Raw genomic sequence first — 26,188 nt, forward strand, 5'->3', positions numbered from 1 at the left:
GAGACAGACAGAGATAGAGAGAGACAGAGAGAGAGAGAATGAGTGGGGAAGGGGCAGAGAGCAAGAGAGAGAGAATTCTGTGCCTTCAGCACAGAGCCCAACACGGGGCCGAACCCACGAACCCTGAGAGCACGACCTGAGCCAAGATCAAGAGTTGGACACCTAACCAACTGAGCCACCCAGGCATCCCTTTCTTTTTGTTAAAAAAGAAAAAGAAAAACTAGAGGTGCCTGGGTGGCTCAGTAGGTTAAGCATCTGACTTTGGCTCAGGTCATGATCTCACAGTCTGTGAGTTCGAGCCCCACGTCGGGCTCAGTGCTGACAGCTCGGAGCCCGGAGCCTGCTTCGGATTCTGTGTCTCCCTCTCTCTCTGCCCCTCCCCCGTTCATCCTCTGTCTCTCTCTGTCTCAAAAGTAAATAAAAACATTTTAAAAATTTAAAAAAAAGAGAGAAAACATACTAGCTCCTACTCCCACATATGGGATCTAATGGTAACTGACATTCAAATTTCCACATCAAGGGCACAGTGAGGAGAAAAGCTGTCCTGACATGTCCTGGTGGGCAAGGCCATGTCGTATCCAACACACCGTGAGGGCCTCAAGCCTGAGGGAGAAGAAGGCAGGAGAAAGTGCTCTTGCACAGGCCACTGGGTCTCAGCATCCAGGCACCCTGGGTTGGGACTTGAGGGATAGACTGGGTCCTCCATGGAGATTCTGGAGGGACTCATAGCAATGGCAACGTCCACCCTACTCCCAAACTTATTCCCTGGCCCACTGAAGCCAGATGTCCAGGAGCTCCAAACCATTGATTCTGGACAGGGCCAGGAAGTCCGCTGACACAAGATAGCTGGGAGACCTGACTCCGCAGAAGCCCTGAACCTCTTCCCAGCAGAGATCCACAGGGGTCTGAGCAAACGAACGACGAATAACATAGCAGTCACTTTCTGGGTTTTCTTTTTGCTCAGTAGTTCCAGATGTGAAGCTGAACATCCAACAACCAGGATGTGTCAGTGAACGCAGGCAATAAAAACTCACGCTAATGAGGCAATGGGGAAGTCTGCCACAACAGAAAACTTCTGGGAAAGAACCACTCTACTCCAGCCAAACACCACAGAAAATCTGTGGCCCCGTCCCCACCCATGCCAGTGAGAGCCAAGCGAGGAGCTAGACCTCCATCCACCCTTGTAAGGCTCAAATGAGGCCCAACACCTCCATCAGGCCCATCAGGCCCCAAGAGTGAAAATAATGAAACCCACCCAAGTTGACAATAGAGACCACCTGGGAAGTCTCTACCCCCCACCCCAAACCAGCAGTAAAGAGCTGTCCCTCGTGTGCCCCACTGGGGTGGCATCAGGCCCTGGTGTCTGGTGGACAGTCAGTAGTTTCACCACCATGAAGCAGTAACAAAGCCACCCCCTCTACTTGGTGTCAGTGCAGGCCATGTGGGGGGCGATAATGAAGCATGTACACTCCTCCCAGTGAGGAACACGTCAGCAGAGGTGCAGTGGAAAACCTCAACTCCCAACTCTGCCTAGAAGTAACAAGGAATCCCACTACCACAGGGATATCCATGGGGGCCAACTGGCGACCCTGAACTTCCATCCACTGGACAATGAAAAGGCACCTTCCTTCCCTAACAGAGCAGCAGTCAGCGAAAGCAGAGTAAATAAGATCCAGAGCCTCATAATGTAATACCCAAGAAGGTCCAGGTTTTAACCAGAAAGTACTCCCCATAATAAGAACCAGGAAGATATCAAACTGAGTGACAAAAACGTAATAAATAAATGCCGTTATGGGCTAAATCGTGCCCCACTCCCACTCCCTTTTGAATATTAAATTTCAATACCTCAGAATGTGACTCTATTTGATTATAAGGCCTTTATAAGGAGGCAATTAAGATAAAATGAGGTCATTAGGGTGGGCCCTAATCCAATTTGACTGGCATGCTTACTTATAACAAGAGATTAGGACATGTGTGTGTATACGTATATGCATGGAGGAAAGACCACGGGAAGACAGACAGAAGACACCCATCTACATGCCAAGGAGAGGGAACCTTAAAAGAAAGTAACGCTGCCAACCCCTTGATCTTGGACTTCTGACCTTCAGAACTCTGAGAAGATAAACTTCTGTTTAAGCCACCAGTCTGTGGTTCTTTGTTACGACAGCCTTAGCAAACTAACACAGATGCCAACGGCAAGACAACAGTGATTTTAGAATGCTGTGATATATGCCTTAGGAGTCATAAAAATGTTTCAGTACCTGATCACAAATAAGCTGGAAATAAAAAAATAAGGTTTCAACCAACAAATAGAAAATACAAAAAAAGACCCAAATAAAAACTTGAGAATATAAAAGTACATGTAACTAAATTGAAAAACAAACAAACAAACAAACAAAACTGGGGTGCCTGGGTGGCTCAGTCGGTTAAGCATCCAACTTCGGCTCAGGTCATACCCTTGTAGTTCGTGAGTTTGAGCCCCACATTGGGCTCTGCACTGACAACTCGGAGCCTGGAGCCTGCTTCAGATTCTGTGTGTTCCTCTCTCTCTCTGACCCTTCCCTGCTTACACACGCTCTCACTCTCTTTCAAGAATAAATATTTAAAAATTAAAAAATATATAATAACTACTTTCCCTTTTGAAGAACAGCTCTTGGCCTGCTACTGAGCCTTAAAAGAGACCGAATGTGGGGCGCCTGGGTGGCTCAGTCGGTTGAGCGTCCGACTTCAGCCAGGTCATGATCTCGCGGTCTGTGGGTTCGAGCCCCGCGTCGGGCTCTGTGCTGACAGCTCGGAGCCTGGAGCCTGTTTCGGATTCTGTGTCTCCCTCTCTCTGACCCTCCCCCCGTTCATGCTCTGTCTCTCTCTGTCTCAAAAATAAATAAACGTTAAAAAAAAATTAAAAAAAAAAAAAAGAGAGACTGAATGCTTATTCATGGGCCACCAAGTTACCATGTGATCTGAGCTGTCCATCACGAGCTGGGTGTTATCTGACCCACCAAGCCCTAAAGCTGGATGTGTACAGCAACACTCCACCCTCACATGGAGGTGACATATACACGATCAAGGCCAAGCAGGACCTAAAGCCAAAAACAAGTGACATAAAGAAGTGACCTAAATGCCCATGGTTCTTCTTCTTGCTCTACCACCTTCTGTCCCAGCCTGTAGCTGTGGCCTCATGGAGAGCTTCCTAAGACCAACTGGCAGAGAAAGAGGAGCCTCGGGCCTAGTTTACACGTGGTTCTGCCCGGGATGCAGGCACCACCCAGAAGTGCAGAGTCGCCACACTCTAGCCCCCTTCTGGGACATCCCTGAAGACGGTGGTGAAGGAAAACCCTGCCAGTGGGAAGAACTGCAAGCAGCACATGGGTTGTTCACTTTGGTTGGAAGGAGAGACAAGCCAGATATGCTAATACGTACCAATTCATGGGCTATGGCGAATCATCCGAGTGGATGGCCAGATGTTTGGAAGGAACGTGATTGAAAAATTGGGTGACAAAAGAAATTGGAAGAGATGAGTGACTATATCTTTCTACATGGCAAAACACATAAAAATATTTGCATGCTATGTGGATGTCCAGCAAAGGATGACCTCAGCAGAGGAGGATTAAAGAATCAATTGGATAAAATGCCCCATTCTGTGGATACTAGCCAGCCTCTTTCCACAGCCTTTCCTTCCTGCCATTGCCCAATGGGCTCATGAACAAAGTGGCCACCGTAGCAGGGATGGAGCTTATGTGTGGCCTCGGAAACATGGGTTTTCACTCACCAAGGCAGGGAGAGGCAGCTATGCCTCCAAGTGGACACCTGCTACGTGGACCAGACCACTCCACTCAGTATATCAGGGCACTACCTGCCACATAGGGTTGGAAACATGTGTTACTCCCCCCTACGCCTACCACAGACACCTTGTTCCCCTCTCGTTCCCCTTTTATTCTTCACAAGGCATAGTATCCCCACATTTGTGTCCCTGATAAAGTAATTTACTCTGTGTCCATTTTTCTGGTCATAAAGGCATACAGGATTGTTTCACAGACTAGTGATATTGTATGCTGTTCATACACATAGTAGGTGATAACAAATAATAGATCTGTGAAGTGATCTCAGTACCAGAATCAGGGAACAGGAAGGAATCACAGGAAGCCACAACACCAGTATAATCCAGTAACTCAGAGACGACCTGAAGGCGTCTACTCAGGGAGCCATCAAATATAACACATCAGGTACTTCAGAGCACAGGGTTTGAAGAAGCTGAAGATGTAAGAGTGTATATGGTGCTCATTATATCTTACTTCATCCAAACAGCAATGGGGAGCCAATGAAGAACTGCGTGATTGAAACTTTTTTTTTTTCGGTTTTTTTTTAAGGTCTATTCATTTCTCAGAGACAGAGAGACAGAGCGCGAGCAGGGGAGGGGCAGAGAGAAAGAGGGAGACACAGAATCTGAAACAGGCTCCAGGCTCTGAGCTGTCAGCGCAGAGCCCAATGTGGGGCTCGAACTCACGAACCACAAGGTCATGACCTGAGCTGAAGTTGGACACTTAACCGACTGAGCCACCCAGGTGCCCCGAAACTTTATTTTTTAAAAAGATAGCTGATTAATTGTCTTTCAGAGACACAGAAGAGGAAGACCTTGGACAGAGAAATGAGGTTTTCTCACAGTCAAGGTGTTGGGTAACAAGGATTAAATGTAAGTCGGCATGGTGGGCACGGATAGGGAGGGAAGATATGAGCAGCATTAAAGCAGAACCTACAGTACTTACAACTAATTAGATACGGTGGGAGAGGAACTGGGAGAAGGCCAGTATGATGCATGGATATTTAGTTCACATGACTTGATGAGTCTGTCACCATTTCCCAAAATAGGAAGCATGTTTGGAGGGAAAATAAGTAGCAAGTCTGAAGGGAGAAAGATAGTTAAGTTTAAATCATGTCGAGTGTGAAACTTCTATGGGACATGTCAGCGGAAATATTGAGATAGCAAGTGTGTGCGTGTAGATTTGAAAACATAAAACAATTGATGCTTGGAATAAATATTTGTGAGTCAGCAGCATCTGGATAACAACTGATAACCTTGGAAGCAGACGTGTTCAACCATAGTATGAAAAAGAACAGAGCCTTGGACAGAACTCTAGGTGAAGGAGTCTGAGACAAAACAGACAGAACAGTGAAGAGAAGACCAGGAACATGAAAGCTGTCATTAATACCAAAGAACTTTTCAAGAGGATGAGGGGTCGACAAAAGGAAACCACTAGACATAATTAAACATACTATACAATGGAATATTTTCATTATTTTCAACCGTGTTTAACAACACGAGTGGCGTTTGTCAGAGAACTTCTAATAGCGTAGTAGGAACAGAGGCTGGTTTGGAGTGAGTAGAAGCAAATACGGGGTAAGTAAGGGGAAACAGAGAGCTTGGCATACAAACCTCCCCTTCCCCATTATTTAGTCTTCACAAACTCACCAGCCTTATCTCTCATCCTGCTCTATTTGGGCCCTACAATCTCTAATCATTAAAGGACAGTTGCCATTTCCCAAACATTCCAGACCATGTCTTGCCTTTTCTCACACATCTTCCTTTCAAGATTAACCTAAAGCATTTCTCCTTCCATCAAGTCTAACCTGTTTCCAGCCCTATGGCTGGACCTCTTCTCCCTTTGTGAACACAGTGCCCATCGTGTAAGTCTATCCTGGTGACTACATCAAGATATGCTTGATTGTTATTGCAACTTGAGCCTCACTCTTGGAAGCCCGATGTGAATGTGATAGATTACAGAAATGGCCACGGGTTTCTCTCCATGCCTGGAGCCACACCCTTTTGCCAGGTGATTCTGCTGATTTGCCCATCGAAAGGTAGAATCCATTTTTCCAATGCTTGAATTAGATTTTGGCCATGTGGTTTGAATTGGGAAATGGGACACTAGCAAACATGACACAAGAAAGGCATGACAAGTTCATCTCTGCTGGGACTAGGGATAAGATCATAGCTGGATATGGAAGCACAGTCTAGCTGGATAGAGGAAGAGAGACCACGTGGAGGAGAAAGGCATCCCAGTTGACACTGGGCAATTGCCAGATATGTGAGTAAAGCCATCCTACAGTTTCCAGCCTCAGCTGAGCCAGCCTAGATCAGAAGATCTGCTCAACCAACCCATAAGTCAATCATGAGAAACAGTAATTCTTTACTATTTTAAGTCACTAAGTTCTTGAGTACTTTGGTACATAGCAAAAGCTAACCGATACAATGAACAAGAAACTTCATGGAAATTTCATTCATTTTGTTAGATTGCCATTAATGCTCAGGGTGTATTAACAGAGTGGCCGGAAATGATGAGAGTTGTGTCCCTCAAGTTCACACTATTAAAGGTGGTAATCACTTGCCCGAGAACTCATTGCTTGTAAATTGCCCAATATTTCCACAAGAATATCTTTTTTTTCTACCGGTTATAAAGGGAATGTGGTACACTCCAAGTAAATTCAGAGACTAGAGAGAGATGGGAAAGGCCAATGCTGATTATACAACTTCAAATGACATATTCAGCCAAAGATCTAAGAAGTTGGAGTCTGTGCAGAGGGGGTAGCATTCAGTCATAGAAGTTCATGAGGACAGTGATGCCAAGGACTGGACTAGAAGGAGAAAGAAGCTATAATTCAGAGAAGAAACTCTGGGAACCAAACCCAGAAACAAAATTATGGATTTGAATGTGGAATAAATTTCCTCTATAAATACTACCAAATAATGCTCAATATATCTCAAATATGAGCAGATAGGCAACAGCTCCTACTCTATGGATAAGTTTCTTAAAATTGTTCAATGCTCATCAGTAATGAGATTATTATCACTTTGTAGATGCCAGGATGTTTCTGAAAAGATAAAATTTTATTTTGGAGTTTATCATTAGATGCATTCTAACTTGGTTAAGAATCATGAATACCAGGGTTGCTGTTCATAACCATTGCTGGTCTGCAACACCAAATAAAAGGAACATTTTGCTCTCACTTTTTCAATGTATCTTAGGTCCAAAATTCAGCTAACCTTAAATGAACCAGTTTCCAAAGATATCCTCAAACAATCATGCTTTTTCTTGTGAATCTGAAAGCAAAATTCATCCTGAGATATTCAATTTGTTTTTGCCCAGGGGAATCAATGATACATTTTGGACCAAAACACATTAGAATTTCAGAAGAGTTCAGAGATGCTTTTGTTTTAGGGAAAAATACGTGCTCTCCTTTGTGTTTGGCAGGGCAAAACTGCAACTCTGTGGTATATCTGGTCTAATAAAAATTAGTCTCCTGAATATACATGCACTATAACTACTTTATGTAATACAAACACTTGGAATCCTTGGGAAAAGGCTCAACGGAAATGACTGATAGATATACGTTATTGAAAAAGCTCACACGTTTAATGGTGTTATCTCCCTTTTCAAGAAATAATGAACTCAGCATAATTAAAAGTATTAATCAGTCAAATATCAAGCATTTATTGATCACCTTATATTCTCTTATTTAGTCGATAAATATTTCATAAGCACTCACTCTGTTCTAGAGGCTGGGATATTTGGTATATAAGAGGATTATGGCCACTTGCCTTCACAGAATCCAGTGAGAAGTCAGAAAATAAGTATAAAAATGAGGGGGAAACATTAACAGTTATGGTATACCTGATAAATGAAATAAACAGGGCACTCTGATAGAGAAAAAAGGAGGAGAGGGTCAATTGACCTAGAGTGAGTCCTAGGGAGATGACATTAAAGCTGAGACAAGACAGGGGCCCCTGGGTGGCTCAGTCGGTTGAGCGTCCGACTTCAGCTCAGGTCACGATCTCATGGTTTGTGAGTTCGAGCCCCACGTCAGGCTCTGTGCTGATGGCTCGGAGCCTGGAGCCTGCTTCCGATTCTGTGTCTCCCTCTCTCTCTGCCCCTCCCCTGCTCATGCTCTGTCTCTCTCTGTCTCAAAAATAAATAAAACATTAAAACAAACTTAAAAAAAAAATACCAAGCAGCTCAAGAACAGGGGTGCTGGGGGCACCTGAGGGGATCAGTCGGTTAAGCATCTGACTCTTGATTTTGGCTCAAGACCGTGATCTCACAGTTCATGAGTTCAAGCCCTACATCGGGCTCTGTGCTGGCAGCGCAGAGCCTGCTTGAGATTCTCTCTTTTTCTCCCTCTCTCTCTGCCCCTCCCTGGCTCATGCTGTCTCTGTCTCTCTGAGAATAAATAAATACAAACGTAAAGAATAAGGGTGCTATTTACCCTTATTCTGAAAAGAGAGAAACAGACGTGTGCTAGCATAGAATTGTTTCCTAAGCTTTGTATCAACTGGAGAGAAATACAGGCGAGACCCTGAGTCTCAACTGTGTGGCCATGGAGACCTCAACACACAGACACACAGGGAGAGAAGGGGAAATAAACACCAAGTATAATTAAACATCAAATTACACAGTATATCCTCTGAATGATCGAGCTGAAGACTCAGGGAATGGGGGCACCTGGGTGGCTCAGTCGGTTAAGCATCCGACTTTGGCTCAGGTCATGATCTCACGATTCGTGAGTTCGAGCCCTGCATCCGGCTCTGTGCTGACTGCTCAGAGCCTGGAGCCTGTTTCAGATTCTGTGTCTCCCTCTCTCTCTGACCCTCCCCCGCTCATGCTCTGTCTCTCTCTATCTCAAAAGTAAATAAACGTTCAAAAATATATATATTAAAAAAAAAAAGACTCAGGGAATGGAGTCGAAAATAAAACCTAGGTGTGTGGAGGAGTGGGAATGTGTAAGGAAAGGATAAGTAGGAAAGGGGCCACGGAAGGCTCCCAGGGCAGTGGCAAGAGAACCGGAGTATTCGTGGCACGGACCGAGCCAAGAATGCAGATCTCCTGTGAGAACAGCAGACGTTGCCTCTCATCTGCCATAAAGTCACCAAACAAATCTACAACCACATTCCCTCTCCAGCTCCGCAGCCCCACCGCAGACCTACGTCCGGGCTGTCCTCATGCACGGCACTTCAGGCGACCTTGGCGTACCTTCCCACCACTGAGGCTCTGCCTCAAGTGAACCTGCCCGTTCTCCCAGACTGGCCTCTCTCAAACCGCAGAACCAGTCACACCCGTCCCCTAGAACTCTCCCCACGTCTCCTCGCCAACAATACAACACAGTCTAGATTCCCGTCAAAGGTCTTTCCGGTCTGACCCCTTGGCTCCCAGTTAGCTCATTCCGTCCTTCCTCCTGCACCCACTGCGCCAACCAACACGTGCCATCTTAAAGTCAACACGGTCCTTGTGAATGCTGTTTGCATGTTATTTTCCTCAACATTGTGATTAAGTATTCTGGCAAAAGTGGGCAAGACAACAAAACTACAGTCTTAGAGCTGATGCCATAATGGCAATATCGACAATTCTTAGCTTCGGTCGATGATTCAGTAATTCCTAAGCGCCTCCTTATTTGAAGTCCAACCTGCCCATCACACTGGGAAGCAGAATTGGTCTTCCTCTGCTCTGGCACCGTCTTACATGTGCCCATATTACAAAACCTATTGTCCTATAAGTACGTGTGTCTTTATCCCCCAAACACATATATAGGTATTACTCATGCCTTTTCATCTTTATACACTAGCACCCGGGTTCCTTCCCCACTACCTACCCCAACATCTCCACAGACCACCGAATTAACAAACGCCGCCATTTTTCATAGTGTTTGTCAATCCTCTCTCCAAAGAGCTCAGGTACGCTCCCAGAATCTTCGATGGATCAGCTCACAGAATGACAGCAGACGGCCAGCGTAACCTTACGGTATTATTGACACAAAGTGGCAAAGTTGAGCCATCTTCAACTGCCTCAGACCCGACATTTTCTTCTAAACCTTACAATTCCATTTTATTCTTATCCAGACAGGTGTGGTCTGCATCAAATTGATCTTGGAGCCCTATACAATCCCTACGAACTTCTCCGATTTGACAGGTAATCCTTACTTGGCAATGTTAGTGAAAACATGGAAAGATTTACTTCATTAGCCACATGAATCTGTTCACAACCTACTGCATAACGAAACTTTTATAAATTATCTCCTTTCCCAAACACACATCTTGCAGAAGATTTTTATCTTTCATTTAATGACTTGTATCTGGGTGCACCTGGGTGGCTCAGTCAAGTAAGCATCTGACTCTTGGTTTCAGGCTCGGGTCATGATCTCACGGTTCGTGAGTTCGAGCCCCGCGTCGGGGTCTATGCTGACAGCTCGGAGCCTGGAGCCTCTCCCTCTGCCCCCTCCCCTGTTCTCTCTCTCTCTTTCTCTGTCAAAAAACAACAAACATTAAAAAAAAAAAAAAACTATTTCAATGAGTAGTGTCCGAACTGGCCAGATAATTGATTGGACGTTTTGTGACATGCTTCCCTCGCACAGAGCAGATACTTGCACTTGGACATGTCATCGATCCAAGCCACAGCAATGTTGAAGGTTCATTTTATCCAAAATTAATTTCTTCCTAATAACTGTCATTTCACTAGATTCTTTCACTAGTATTGCACTAGTGATGAAGTTTCTTCTAAGGCATTATTTACAGTATTATGAAGTTTTTATGTTTTTTATTAATTTGCCTGTTTTACTGTAGGGTGATCCTGTTTACATACCAGTGAGTAAAGAATTACAGAACCACAGGCCTGGAATGAAACACGAGGGGGTAAAGCTCCTTCAGTTACAAGGACTGGCCACTCACGCCACCAGTCTAGAAGCTTGAAGGGTCCTTAGTAAGGTTTCCCACATGGAGATCAAAACGGACACGCTAGGCCTGTCAGCAATTAGGACAGCAAATAGAATGGACTGATTCTAAGAAGGAACCAGCAATTTAGGACTGAATGATTGAAAAAAAAAAAAAAAAAGCTGGGGCACCCGGGTGACTCAGTCAGTTAGGCATCCAACTCTTGACTTCAGCTGCGGCCACGATCTCACGGTTCATGTGTTCGAGCCCTGCATCACACTCTGCACTGACAGTGTGGGGCCAGCTTGGGATCCTCTTCTCTCTCTCCCTTGCTTTCTGCCCCTCCCCCACTGGTACACACGCTCTCTCTCTCTCTCTCTCTCAAAATAAATAAATAAACTTAAAAAAAAAAAGAAAAAAAAGCTGGTCGAAGCCTTGCCTGTTAGGCTGGGGTATCTCAGCTGAACACAAAAGGCTGTAAGACTCCAGAGCTGATGTGTAGATATGAAATCTCGGGCTTCAGGAAGTTTCTGTGATCACTGCTGAAATGAAAAGGGAGCTAAAGAGGTAGGATAGCGTATTCCCTTCTAGAAAGCAACAAACTTTTTTTTTTTTAATTTTTTTTTTTAATTTTTTTTTCAACGTTTATTTATTTTTGGGACAGAGAGAGACAGAGCATGAACGGGGGAGGGGCAGAGAGAGAGGGAGACACAGAATCGGAAGCAGGCTCCAGGCTCTGAGCCATCAGCCCAGAGCCCGACGCGGGGCTCGAACTCCCAGACCGCGAGATCGTGACCTGGCTGAAGTCGGACGCTTAACCGACTGCGCCACCCAGGCGCCCCATGCAACCAACTTTTTATACAAAGTGCTTATAAGTGAATCACAAAGGGACATACTTGCGTAAAAATGTTAGTTATGTCTTTAAGATTCTTCAAAAAGAGGGGCGCCTGGGTGGCGCAGTCGGTTAAGCGTCCGACTTCAGCCAGGTCACGATCTCGCGGTCCGTGAGTTCGAGCCCCGCGTCAGGCTCTGGGCTGATGGCTCGGAGCCTGGAGCCTGTTTCCGATTCTGTGTCTCCCTCTCTCTCTGCCCCTCCCCCGTTCATGCTCTGTCTCTGTCCCCAAAATAAATAAACGTTGAAAAAAAAAAAAATTTAAAAAAAAAAAAAAAAAAAAAAAAATTAAGATTCTTCAAAAAGAAAGTGTGGGCACTCACTCCTCGTTTAAACAAATGTCCTTCTAGTTCCTTCCTTCAGTCTTTCAGGTAAGCATGCCAGTCAGGATCTCCCAACTTTCAACTTACCGGCATGGTTTCTGAGTCAACATAGGGACTCGTTTGAAACAGCTTTATTCTCCTTTCCTTGTGATAAACAAAAGGTTTATCTGTGTATAATTGTCAACGGTTGTATCTGTGAGCTAATTTTTCCAAAAATTGGTTCTCATCCAGGTTCATTAAAGTTCCTAACTGTCATGTGTTCACTGGCTTCAGAAGGTCTTGGATGGCTGAGTTGTTGATATAAAAAGCTTCTCTAGGATCTATGCAATTTTTGTAAGTATTGATTAATTAGATTTGAATGTGAAAGTTGGACAAACTGTTTTGTTTTTATTTTTCGGCAAGTTAGAATTTTTGTGGCAGGGATGGGAGGGAATAAAAATGTGCACAAATACTCAACTGTGTTCAGATGAATAATCTGCTGAAAGCAACAACTGACTTCACTTAGAAATGTTCAACTGTGTTTTGTGTAAAGGTTGACAGTGGTTTTCAAGAAGATGAAGAATTACTTCGCTTAAAGCAAACAAAAAGGCCAAAAATAATCTATCAACACTGTAAGTTATTGTTGATGTTTCTTGCAACTTACAGATAAAGTAAATTTTCAAGTCCTTCAAAAGCATTTCTGGAAATCTGTCTGATTTGGTTGTTGTTCAGGAGACTGAAAAAACAAAAACAAACAAAGATCCCAAAATGAGAAACAGACTCTGCAAATATTATAATAGTTCTACTAGAAATAGTTGCTTTACATAGTAGAAAAACATTTACTGACATGTTCATTAACTTTACAAATTTATAATTTTCTACTCAACAAAGCCTATGTTCAAATAGTAGTCTGTCATAAAAGCCTTCAAAAGTAATTTCTATTTATTAAATTACCCAAAAATACCCCTAAAGGAGGACTATAAACCCTGGGAGAAAAGGAAAATTATCAACAAAGTCACAATGACAGAGGAATATGTTTCTAAATAAACAGATGGAGAGTTATATACGCTCAGGCTTAAGCACTTTACTTGGAAAAATAAATATCACAGCTCTTGGCCCACAGTGGACTCTCATTATGTATTTGTTGAACTGTCAAACTGAGAGTCAATTACACCATAGGAAGTGAGGTTCTTATTATAGGACTATCAAATGGTCCAAAAATGACTTCTAAAAAATCCAGGGAGAAAAATAACAGGTGGCAAAAGTAAATTGGATTTGAACAGGAAAATCAGTTACAGAAAATCACCTCTCAGCCACTTTGAACACTTTGGAAAAGCAGTCGAGCAAATAAAAATTACAGATTGCTTTTCCTGATAAATACACTTTAAATTTCTTTCAGATTTAAATTATGATGGCATGTCTAAATGTACAGGGAATGTCTACTAATTGGATTGGCACACATTTTTCTGAATATCGTATAGCATTTAAATACTCCAAAGCTTCTAGTATCTACTGTCAGAGTAAAATGTCAAAGGATTCACTTTGAGTGTATTATAAAAATATTTGTTTCGTGCATTTTTTTTTGTATGACTTATTAGGAAAACAGTGTTTTGACCAATGGAGCAGGTGATGGTTTTAGTCATCATACACACGGAGACATCCCGGAGACATCCCAGAGACCCCAAACGCGACTGTTTCTAACCTACTCACCCCATGACGCACAGCTAAAGGTTCAGCCACACAGTTCCCCAAACAGCATTTAAAGCCACGATCCGATGCCCCACCTATGGTACCAAAGACACTCCTCGCCACTTCTGCCTAGCGTTCTGGCCACCAGGGAGGCAGAACAATCGGTCTACAGCATGCATTAGAGTTGATGTCATACAGAGATAATGTCCATTTTTATGGATAATTCTGAGCTTCAGTCAATGATCTAATCAACTTTATAGTCTACCATGTGTTCAAGAAATGTTTAAGCTGGCTAAAAGCAACACAGATAGTTGATATCTAGGTAATAGCAGTCACAAACATTGTCCTGAGAAAATTTGTCATTTACTGTCTCTGCGTGTTCTTAATCTAATGTATAAAATCCATTACTATACTTCCTTTAGAATCCCCAAACTGCCATTGTACATCTATTTTTACTTGAAGAATGACTATTCTGTCCCCACATTCTATTAAACACATGCAACAACACATGTAGAAAAAAGTATACGTACGTACGCACACATGCATAGATATATTTACATACATGTGTTTATATGCATATGTGTGCACATAGATGCATATTTGAATATGTGTACGTGCACATGCATGCATGGCTGTATATGTAGTCTGTGCACCTTCTATGTGATAGGTTTGTCTGTGTGCTACATGGTATGTGTGTGTAGAGAGTCTCAATCTCCTCTGAAACACAGAATATAGGAAACTGACTAGCTTCTTAATTCTCCCCAGTGCCTAGTGCCTAGGAAAGAGTTGATCCACTTAATACAAAGGATGCCTTTAGTCATTAGTGCTTTTCAATACCACAACTGAAAAAGGAAAAAATACTACTTATCCTCATTCATCTTTCTTCAGTACATAAAAAGTGCTCAAAGCCTATATTCTGCATATTCTTATGCAGTTATCTAAATTTTGTTAAAAATAAAAAACATTCAATTTCTACAATTGCACTGAAGTTGTTTTTATTTCTTTAATGTTGCAATTCAATATGAGCGTTAATAATCTAAAGTATGCGATCAAGCAATTTAACTCATAGGTTTTCTTAGAAATGTTTTTATTGCTGACAGGAAACAAATCCATTAAAGTGGTTCACAGTTGAATGTGTTTTCCAATCATAAGTACATATAACTTGTTAAGGTTTATTCAAAGCAGTATGTTTTTCATCAAAATACCTTTGTTGTAATTTTAACGGATGGAACGTATTCCTAACAATGTTCTGGTTAAATGATTATAGTCATTGTCATATATATTATTTTTTTTAATTTTTCATAAAGGAGGTGTACTCAAAATTTATGAGTAATTCTATGGACATTCAGGACATAAAACAATATCTAACATCCTTTCACAAAAAAATCAATGCATGCTTTAGAAAATGCGTGGTTATATTCTATATCCTAATATTGCCTATTTTGCCAGGGAGGGGGAAAAAGAGAAGCAAACAACACCCCCAAGAAAAATGTTACACTTTTATTGAGGAAATAAAATAATTCCTGAAAACAGGACGTCTGCAATCCTGATGATCAGGACCTTGTGGGGAGAAAAACCAGCAACAGACTGATGGGCTGGTTTTATTAACCTTATCTTTCGTTGTTGAGATGGTCTCCCACACACATACTCGGACATTTTGATGTGGAAATGGGATTTGGAGCTGATGGCCAAGAAAGAATTCTTGAGCCCTGTTTGGTACAAAAAGGTGGCCTTATTCAAGCATAGGTGTAGGACCCATGGGCAGAAAGAGCTGCACTGGGGTTGTGGTGGGTGAATGATGATATACTTTCAAGCTGGGAGGCGGTTAGGGATACCTCCCAGAGAAAGGTCACTCTGCCTGTTTCAAGGACTTGTCAATGGGCTGTAAGTAGTAAGGAAATTTAATTTTTTCTTTTGCCTTTGTTTCCCACGTCACACTTGATAGACAAACGCACACTGTGTGGGCGGGAATGTTTTGTTAAAAAGCAATTCGTAACTATTGGAAAGATAAAAGATTTTGCATAGTTATGTATCCATCAATGTGGGGAGAAGCATAATTGAGCTTTCTCCTGTGTCAAATGAAATTTCCATTCAAGGTAATGCCAAGAATTACTCTGAGAGTGAATCATTATACCTACATTTAAGTACAAATAAAATAGGGGTTTTTTGGTAAGTGGCAATAACGTTAATCTGTTTCAGCTTTATAATTATGTTTACTTTTCATTTGGACACTCTCCAGAAATATGGTTCTGCTACCCTTAACACGGCAGGATTACCCTTAACACTTCATTTCTGTGCTCCCTGAAGTAAATAGTCTGACACTTTCAATGACTGTAACCCATGATTCCGTAGTTTACCAAGAGATTCTTGACCCAAATTAGTAATGACTATCTTTTGAAAATTTGCCACCACTAATACCACTAAAAATACTTGCATTATTATAAGCTCCATATAAATCATTTGCAGTTCAAATAGTTTAAAAAAAAAAGGCGAGGGGTAGGGGAGGAAAGGAAGAAAAAACTAGGCAGATTTAAAGAACACACTTCTACCATTGGATGTATCAGCTCCTCAAGCATATTTCTCAAAGGAAAAGGTAGATTTACATGTGGAATCTCTCTGTGAGTGAAAAATTCTTTCACAGATCCAAGGGATAAACTGTCCTCTCTATCTTTTGAAATTTTAAGCCTTCAAATCTAAATGTTCTGAAGTAAAAGAAAGATATAGATATTTTGAAAGTGCATACTGATGGTCATTTGATTCCTTTTCTATAACGTAAATACATAGATCCTTTCTGTATTTCCACTTGGTTCTTTGTTGTTATTAATTTGCTAAGAACTCTTTGCATGTAAAAAATTTAAATTTTTGCTTATAACATGTCAGGAACAGTATTTCAAGATTATAGTTTGTACTTTCAGCTCCCTATTATTTACATCATACAGATTTATATGATTTATTTTTATATTATAAATATATATTTATATTATTTATATCATAAGATTTAAAATGTTTCAAATTTTTATGTAATGAAATTTGTTAGTCATTTCTTTCATAGCTTTGGGATTCTGTGTCATGCTTAGGCTTCTCTGACTCTAAAATTGCATTAAAAGCTTATTTTTCCTTAAGCTATTGTGGTTTTATTTTGATGCTTAAATATCTGACTTATCTGTAATTAATTTTTTATTTTTCTCCGAATTCCTTATGTATTGTCATTATTATTGACCTACATAGTCATATTTCCTCTGTGATTTGCAATGTTAATGTAATCATATACATATCTTTGACATGAGCTGTGTCTATTTCTAGACACATTAGGATAGAAATATTTCAAATGTTGTGTTCTGTTTTGTTTTCTATATAGGGTAGTTCCTACCCCTCTTCTTTTTAAAATAGTAATTTTAATGGTTATTTGTAGAGCCACCCCCCCCCCACCCATCACCCACCCCAGCATACTTTATGAACATTCTTCAAATTAAAAAAAGAAAAATCCCCTGGATACTTTAATTAGCATTTAAATGTTACCATATTGATTTTACCTCTCTAAGAATGTGATTTGTCTTTCCACTTATCTAAACTATCTAAAAGAGGTATTCTCCTGTCAGTTGATTGTGGGTGTTTCCATTATACAATCATATCTTATGTTGACCATGATACTCTTGTCGTCTTTCCATAATGATAACTCCTGTCTCTCCTCTCTCTGACCTAATGTCATGGAATACCACCTCTTAGTGATATAAATAATGGTACCAAAGAACATTTTAGTCTTTCACCGTAAAGAATTATGCCAGTTATAGACTAGAAATTCTAGAAGGGAGAAGAAAATTAAAAAAGAATTCACCAGTCAAGTGTAAACAAGGAAACAGGACACTGACAAAATACTGCCAATTGTGCTCATATATTGTCTCACCACAAATAATTATTACAAGCAGTAACTAAAAATGTGACATTTTTAGACCTAGACCAAAACTAAAGAAAGGGTGCATTTTTAGTAATATAGCAGACAGAGCAGAACTACTTTAAGAAATGTCTTACAAAATTACAGTAAAATAAGTATATTATCCAATCTGTAAAATCCATTATTAATATTGAAAAATTTGTCTATGCACTTAGATTTCTAAAAAGTTTTAGGCCTTAACGTTAGTGTAAGACATTAATGTTAAGCTTTTTTGAACATTCTGAATCTAAATAATTGGAATGCGCATGCATTTAGTGCATATTATACATACAGACAGACAATAGCGATTGTGTCCTCTTCCAACATACAGAGCTAATGTCTATTCCTCTGAGCTCACACAGCACTAGGAACATGTGATCTTCATGTCACCTATATTAGAACTATAATGCTACATAAATAATCTGTGCTAATTATAGAAAAAGTAGACAACACAGACACAAAGAAAGTTAAAAACAAACAAACAAAAAGACACTACTCAGAAATAATTGCTAACTATAGTAAATCTCTCCCCAACTTTAGATAGAAGAATTTAGTGTTTGTAAATTCCCCAAGGTCTCTCTCTCTGCCCCTCCCCCACTCGCATTCTGTCTCTCTCTGTCTCAAAAATAAATAAACGTTAAAAAAAAGTCTCATTTTGAATGTCTCTTTGTGTTGACTCTCACAACAGTGAAACTGATGCAATGTGAGTCTGTTTCTCATCACAGCATATTTTTAATGAAGTGAACACGTGCCTATCAGAGATTGACAGCTAGCAACGCGATCACTCATATTCCAGCGGGGCTGTGAAACAGACGAAGCTTCACCCTCACGGTTCTTGCTAGCTCAATAAAAAAGACAAAACACGATAAATCTTCAGGGGTGAGCACCTGCCACATTAGAAACAATACTCTCTAACTATAGGGTATTTAAACCAAACTTTCAAAGGCAGAGTTTTCAGGGACATGAAATTAGCCTTAAACATCTACAGCAGGTTGGGGCGCCTGGGTGGCTCAGTTGGTGAAGCGTCTGACCTCGGCTCAGGTCATGATCTCATGGGTCGTGAGTTCGAGCCCTGCATCGGGTGCTGCGCTGACAAGCTCAGAGCCTGGAGCCTGCTTCGGATTCTGTGTCTCCCTCTCTCTCTGCCCCTAACCCACTCGAATTCTGTCTCTGTCTCTCTCAAAAATAAATAAACATTAAAAATTAAAAAAAAAAAACCCAAACATCTACAGCAGGATGCCCAATTGAAACACGATGTGAGCAACAAAGGCAAGTGACATATAGAATTTCTAATTTTCTAGTAGCTACATTTTTAAAAAAGTAAAAAGAGGGGTGTCTGGGTGGCTCAGTTGGTTGAGCCTCCAACTTTGGCTCAGGTCATGATCTCACAGCTCATGAGTCAGAGCCCCGCATCAGGCTCTGTGCGGATAGCTCAGAGCCAGGAGCCTGCTTCGGATTCTGTGTCTCCCTCTCTCTCTGCCCCTAACCCACTTGCATTCTGTCTCTGTCTCTCTCTTTTAGACTCTTTTAGTCTCTTTTAGACTCTTATTTTCAGATGTTTTGCCACCCAAACATGTTTCATACTTAAAGTACATCTCATTTTGGATGAGCCACGTATCAAGCCACATAGATGGCTCCCTCCATAGGCTACTGCATTGAAAGGCACGGTTACTTTTCTCACATTTCCCACAACCTCCCAAAAACCTCTTTTCTTTTAATGTTTATTTATTTTTGAAAGAGAGAGGCACATGGGGCGCCTGGGTGGCGCAGTCGGTTAAGCGTCCGACATCAGCCAGGTCACGATCTCGCGGTCCGTGAGTTCGAGCCCCGCGTGAGGCTCTGGGCTGATGGCTCGGAGCCTGGAGCCTGTTTCCAATTCTGTGTCTCCCTCTCTCTCTGCCCCTCCCCCGTTCATGCTCTGTCTCTCTCTGTCCCAAAAATAAATAAAAAAAAAAAAAAACACGTTGAAAGAGAGAGGCACAGAGCGTGAGTGGGGAAGGGGCAGAGAGAGGGAGACACAGAATCCGAAGCAGGCTCCAGGCTCTGAGCTGTCAGCAAAGAGCCCGACACGGGGCTCAGATCCATGAACCATGAGATCATGACCTGAGCCAAAGTCAGACACTTACCCGACTGAGCCACCCAGGTCCCCCCCCAAAACCTTTAGTAACTAAAAAGTGCCTTGTATCCCAGAAAGAACTTGCCTCTCCGCCTCATACAATTTTCTAAAGCTTATGTGCTTGGGATATTTTCCTTCTGATAAGCTAACATGCTTAGATATATTGTGAAATACAGTTTGACCCATATATTTAGGCACTTTAGAGACAAATATTTTATTAAATGTCAAGCTCCAACATCCCACAGGCCATTCGGTATAGTGGTAGACCCGAGAAGTGAAAGCAGCTGGAAGAACTTTCCTATGCCCTCAGATGACAGTCCAAGGCATTCCAGCCACGGAACACTGCAGGCTATCTTTGAGAGTTAATTTGCACTAATAGTCGTAATTAATATCTCATTTTCTTTGTCAACCTCAGGAAGCTGCAATCCCTAATGGTCATAACAAAGGTGATATGAAGTCCACTTATTTTTGGCTGTTGGGCTGCTCATTATCACCATGACTCTCAACCAATTCTCTACCCTTACAACAAGTAATCAATGGTGGCTTGTTGAAATTATTGGGAAGCCACTATACTATCAGGAGAAATGTCTCCCCTACCCACCGATACTGCTCAGCACAATAAGAAAGCAGATGGATGCTGTGACCACTTTCATTGACCTCTGGGCTTCCTTTTTAATCATTATGCCACAAAGAATTAATAAGGTGAAGAAAAAGAGAAAATAAATTTAATTTAGTGAGGCAAAAGGAAAGATTTCTTTCATTTCCTGCTTTGAACCTTATTTTCAGTGAGTCTTGAATGTAGAAATACTCAAATTGATGAGATCCTCTCTCAAATCACTTAACCCAGACCCCCAGCCCTCTGCCAATTCTACGAAGATTAACCCGAAAACTCTCAAGATTCCATTGTGTTAGCTATGACTTCTTATAAAGTCATTTCTAAAGCTTTTATGACTCTCTAAGGATGAATGGCAGCTTTAAAAGAGAGACTCTAGGGCACTGCAAGAAGCACTATTTAATAAAAATATTATGTGTTCTAATCTTCAATAAATCTTTTGAGTGCTGAGTATTTTGGAGTTTGAATTTGTCCATCTGTAAAATTTTTTTAAATAAATCATCATAATAACACTGAGCGGGATACCCCACAATTGACTTGGGATTGAAATAAGATAATAATATATATGGAAATAGAAAATGAGAGGGACGTCGGATTGGTTATTTATAGAGTGTGAGGATGACAGTAGGGACAGGGTGGTAAAGAATGACCTGGAAATAAAGGCTTCTCTTTGGAAAGACACCTCAGGAAATCCAATGGAATATAGTGTTCCCAAGACTGGGGTCTTCAACGTTAGCTGTGTTGATAATTGAAGCTGGCTAACTCTGTGTTGGGAGATGTGATGTCTTGTGGATTACAGAATGGTTAGTAGCACCCCTGGGCTCTATCCTCTAGATGCTGGAGCATCCCCTCTGCCAGTTGCAACAAATATACCCTGTGGAAAGAAACCATGCTCAGCTAAGACTCACTGTCTGAGTCTGAGGCCTCAAGAAGGATCCCAGCTACGGTCTCCAGTTTCCCAGCCTCAATTTTCATGTACAAGGGAGTAATAACTAATAAGAATGATATACAGTAGTCACAAAACCTATTTTGGTGTTATGGCAGCCTACCATCTCACTTCCTACAGGTTAAATGTTACGGCTGATCAAAATATGAGAAGAAGGAGAGGAGAAAAGTAGGCGGAATCTAGAGGTGGGAAGTAGGAAGCTAAGGTGAATTGAGGTAACGGACCAACAGAGTGATAGTGATGAAGAGAAGTGGTAGGAGACAGGAAACAAAGGTGAGACAAATCACAAACAGACTAATTAAGGTATAAGGATGAATCCAAGAGCAAGAATAGCATAGGCAAAAATGAGAGAAACCAGCAATCTTTAAAGGGAAACGAAGAACAAGAGTGTTTGTGTGCTGTTTCCAGGAGAACTTCTGGAGAGCTAGCTGTTCACTACTTTAAACATTCTTTATTTCAACTTGTTCCTCGGGGGGTTGAGGGAAGCTCCCAAAATCTTAAATGTATGGAGAAGCTTCTGACATCACCAGGTAACAACCATCATACCTGGACAACTGCCCAGGAGCTGCCTCCCTTAAAACCATAGGAATTCTCTGCCTTCCTGTCCTGTGTGTGCGATGTTCTCAAAGCCCCATTTTTCATGAATCTGTTACTCTGTGCCTGGTTAGACTAAAAAACAAGGTCACATGTTATTGACTTTCTTCAATAACTGCTCAATTTTTTCAACACTGAGTTCTAGCCTTGAGGAATGGGTCTAATACTTTAAATTTAATCAAAGAAAAAACAAAAAGAGCCCATGGTTTTGGGCAAAGGTTTATCTCCTTGAGACAGCCATCCTAAACACAAATTATGCCTTTTAGTTCCTATAAGAAGAGATATCCCCCCTTAACCACCCTGCTCTGCTCTCCTCAATTGCTGGTCACCAATTAAGACCATGACTCTTGTGCAGTTTGGGATTAATGGCACTTGGATCCCACCTTGGATTTAAGTTTCCAACCCATCATTAACATGGCACACAACTCTGGACCTACCTGGGATACATTCTCAATAAATTAGTGTAAAACTGCTTTTGATAATAGTATAAAAAGTATACATAAATAAAAAGTTGAAATATGGTGGTAAGCCTCATCTTGTCCCACAAACACAACCAGATAGCTATCAAATCATCCTAAGTACCCTGGAAACTGACCTAAAGACTGACAGACCAAACTCCACAACCAAAGGGAAGGAAGAGTGCATACTGAAGAAGGCAGAAAGTGTAGACACGGCTTAGGAGAGAAAAGAGTTATGTGTGCTGCAGAGGGAGGGGAGTCATGGTCATGGAGAAGGATGAGAGAGAAAGGAACACACGGTGAAACACACAAGAAGAATATTTCTACAAAGCCATGGGCTTGAAAAATGAGAAAGGCCAAATTTCATTAATTCTTCTAGCAGAGCTTAAAGCCAGGGGTTGTAAACGTCAGCAAGCTTGGCTGAGATAGAACATGAAGGGTGCTGTACCGTTTCTGGCGTTTCTGGAGAGAATACAGGCAAACAACCCAGGGGCAGAGAGCATGGAAATAGCAATCTGAAAAATGCTTGGGGCACACAGTGGAGAGATTATTCACTCTTCTTGGAGCATGTTCCTGAGAGGCAGCATTCGTGGAGACACCTTTCCCATAAAAAGCTGACTGGTGCCATTTACCTCCTCTGCTCTTCAGCGTAAAAACAGATCCGCCTGTGAGAAGAAGCACGGAGCTCACACCAGCTACCTAACGTGCTCGTACTGAACCTCATCCCTGGTGCCCTGGCGTCACTGTCTATCTCAGTCAAGTTTGCCCGAGTCCCAGTGCAGCAGGCCCTCTACCCACATCACATCTCCTGACCAGAGAGCTCTAGAGGGCCCAGTTCTCATGGAAGTGGTGTCAGGTCTCATTTCACAAGCACACCAGAGCACACCTACTTAAAACCTGCCACATTCAGCCTAGGGACTAAACAATGCCCACAGCAGGAAAAGAGAGCCTCTGCAGATGACTAGCCTGAAGGACAGAGTAGCCAGAACACAACAGCAGAGCACATGCACCACACACTGGAGACACTCCCTGAAGTGTCAGGCTCTGGTCAATATATGATCTTGTCTTCATTAGACAATTACTTACTTTCAGGAGCAGGAGACATAACGGGCTTTTCTAACACAAAGAAGAAGGCAGAGACTTAGACAACATGTCAAGAGGGAGGAATTTATACCAAATGAAAGAACAAGATATGACCCAAGCCTGAGATCTATGTGAAATAGTTGTAAGTAATGTGCCTGATGGGAAATTTAAAGCAACAATCATAAGGATACTCACTGAGCTTGAGAAAAGAAGACATCAATGAGACCCTTACCACAAAGTTAAAGAATCACAACTGAATCAATAAGAAATGAAGAATGCATTAATGAGACTGGAAACAGTCTTGATGCAAGCAACACAGGCTGGAAGAAGCAGAAGAATGAATTAAGACCTTAAAGACAAAATATAGAAATAATGAAGCTGAACAGAAGAGAAAAAGAACAATTATGTAACACAAGAATAGACTTAGGGAACTCAGTGACTCCATCAAACATAATATAATTCATATTATAGAACTCCAAGAAGAAGAGAGAGAAAAGGGGGCAGAAAATTTATTTCAAGAAACAATAGCAGAAAACGTTCCTAATCTGGGGAAGGACACAGACATCCAGATCTAGGAGACACACACTACTCTCACCAAAATCAACAAAAGCAGGCCAACACCAAGACCTATGGTAATTACTTTTGCAAAATACAGTGATAAAGAAAAAATCCTAAAAGCAGCAAGACAAAAGAAGTCTTTAACTTACAAGGGAAAACCCATAAGGAGAGCTGGAGATTTCGCAAAAGAAACTTGACAAGCCAGAGGGAGTGGCATGATATATTCAAAGTGCTGAATGGAAAAAATCTGCAGCCAAGAATACCCTATCTGGGAAAGCTGTCATTCAGAATAGGATGAGAGACAAAGATTTTCCCAGACAAACAAAAACTAAAGGAGTTCACGACCACTAAACCAGCTCTGCAAGAAATATTAAAGGGGACTCCTTGAGGTCATAGGAGAGACCAAAACTGACAAAGACAAGAAAGGATCAGAGACAATCTCCAAAACAAGGACAAAACAAGTAATAAAATGGCAATAAATACACACCTATCAATAATGACTTTGAGTGTGAATGGATTAACACTCCAATCAAAAGATATAGGGTGTCAGAATGGATAAAAACAAAACAAAACAAAACAAGACCCTTCTATATGCAGCCTACAAGAGACTCATTTTAGACCTAAAGATGCCTGCAGATTGAAAGTGAAGGGGTAGAGAAACATTTATCACACAAATGGATGTCAAATGAAAGTCAGAGTACCAATACTTAGAGTGGAAAAACTAGAATTTAAAACAAAGACTAAAAAGAGACAAAGAAGGGAACAGTACAATCATAAAGGGCTCAATCCAACAGTAAGATATAACAATTGCAAATATTTGTGAACCTAACATGGGACTACCCAAATATGTAAAACTGTTAATAATGCACATAAAGGAACTAATTGATAATAACACAATGACAGTATGGGACCTTAACACCCTACTTACGCTAAGGGGCAGATCACCTAAGTAGAAAAATCAACGAGGAAACAATGGCTATGAATGACACACTGGACCAGGTGGACTTAACAGACATAGTCAGAGCATTCCAGCCTAAAACAGCAGAATACACACTTATTTAAAGTGCACATTGAACATTCTCCATAATTGATCACATATTAGGTCACAAAACAGGCTACAACAAATACAAAAAGATGGAAATCATACCATGTACCTTTTCTGACCACAATGCTATGAAACTAGAAGTCAACCACAAGAAAAAATTTGGAAAGACCACAAATATAAGGAGGTTATGCTACTAAACAATTAATAGGTCAACCAGGAAATAAAAAAAGAAAGAAAAAATACATGGAAGCAAATGAAAATGAAAATACAACAGTTCAAAACCTTTGAGATGCAGCAAAAGTGATTCTAAGATTGAAGCTTATACCAAGAGAGGCCTACTTTAAGAAGCAAGAAAAGGGGCGCCTGGGTGGCGCAGTCGGTTAAGCGTCCGACTTCAGCCAGGTCACGATCTCGCGGTCCGTGAGTTCGAGCCCCGCGTCAGGCTCTGGGCTGATGGCTCAGAGCCTGGAGCCTGCTTCCGATTCTGTGTCTCCCTCTCTCTCTGCCCCTCCCCCGTTCATGCTCTGTCTCTCTCTGTCCCAAAAATAAATAAAAAACGTTGAAAAAAAAAAAAAAGAAGCAAGAAAAAACCTAACCTTACACAAAAAAGAGCTAGAAAAAGAACAACAAATAAAGCTTAAAGCCAGCAGAAGGAGGTAAATCATAAAGATTAGAGCAGAAATAAATGATAGAGAAACCAAAAATAAATAAGTAAATAGAACAGAGCAATAAAACCAGGAACTGGTTCTTTCAAAAAAATTTTAAAAAATGAATAAATTGATAAACCCCTTGCCAGACTTATCAAAAAGACAAGAGAAAGGACCCAAGTAAACAAAATTACAAATGAGAGAGGAGGAAAAAACAACCAACACCACAGAAATACAAAAATTACAAGAGAACATTATGAAAAACTAAATGGCAACAAATTGGACAACCTAGAAGAACTGGATAAATTCCCAGAAACTTATAAACTACCAAAACTGAAAAAGGAAGAAATAGAAAATGTGAACACACTGGTAATCAGCACAAAAATCAAATCAGTAATCAAAATATTCCCTTTGTTCATTTGTTTTGTTTCTTAAAATCCCCATATAAGTGAAATCAGTTGGTGTTGTCTTTCTCTGACTTATTTCACTTAGCGTTATCCTCCTAGCTCCATCCATGTCATTGCAAATGGTAAGATTTCATTCTTTTGAATGGCTAAGTAATATTCCATTGTATTGGAATTTTATCCATTTAATCCGCCATTACTTCTTTATCCAGAGCTG

At 41.2% G+C, this 26,188-nt stretch overlaps 1 protein-coding gene across 1 annotated transcript in view; it reads right to left on the reverse strand.

The window, feature by feature from the left end:
- The window catches only part of PXDNL (peroxidasin like), a 353,529-nt gene that overhangs the window by 200,086 nt on the left and 127,255 nt on the right, over window positions 1–26,188 (reverse strand). The window contains exon 3 of the mRNA XM_047842831.1: window positions 12,552–12,623. The gene's annotated coding sequence lies outside the window, so the exon portion shown is untranslated. The remainder of the gene's footprint in view (window positions 1–12,551; window positions 12,624–26,188) is intronic.

This window comes from Prionailurus viverrinus, chromosome F2, assembly GCF_022837055.1.
Source record: "Prionailurus viverrinus isolate Anna chromosome F2, UM_Priviv_1.0, whole genome shotgun sequence".
Lineage (NCBI taxonomy): Eukaryota > Metazoa > Chordata > Mammalia > Carnivora > Felidae > Prionailurus > Prionailurus viverrinus.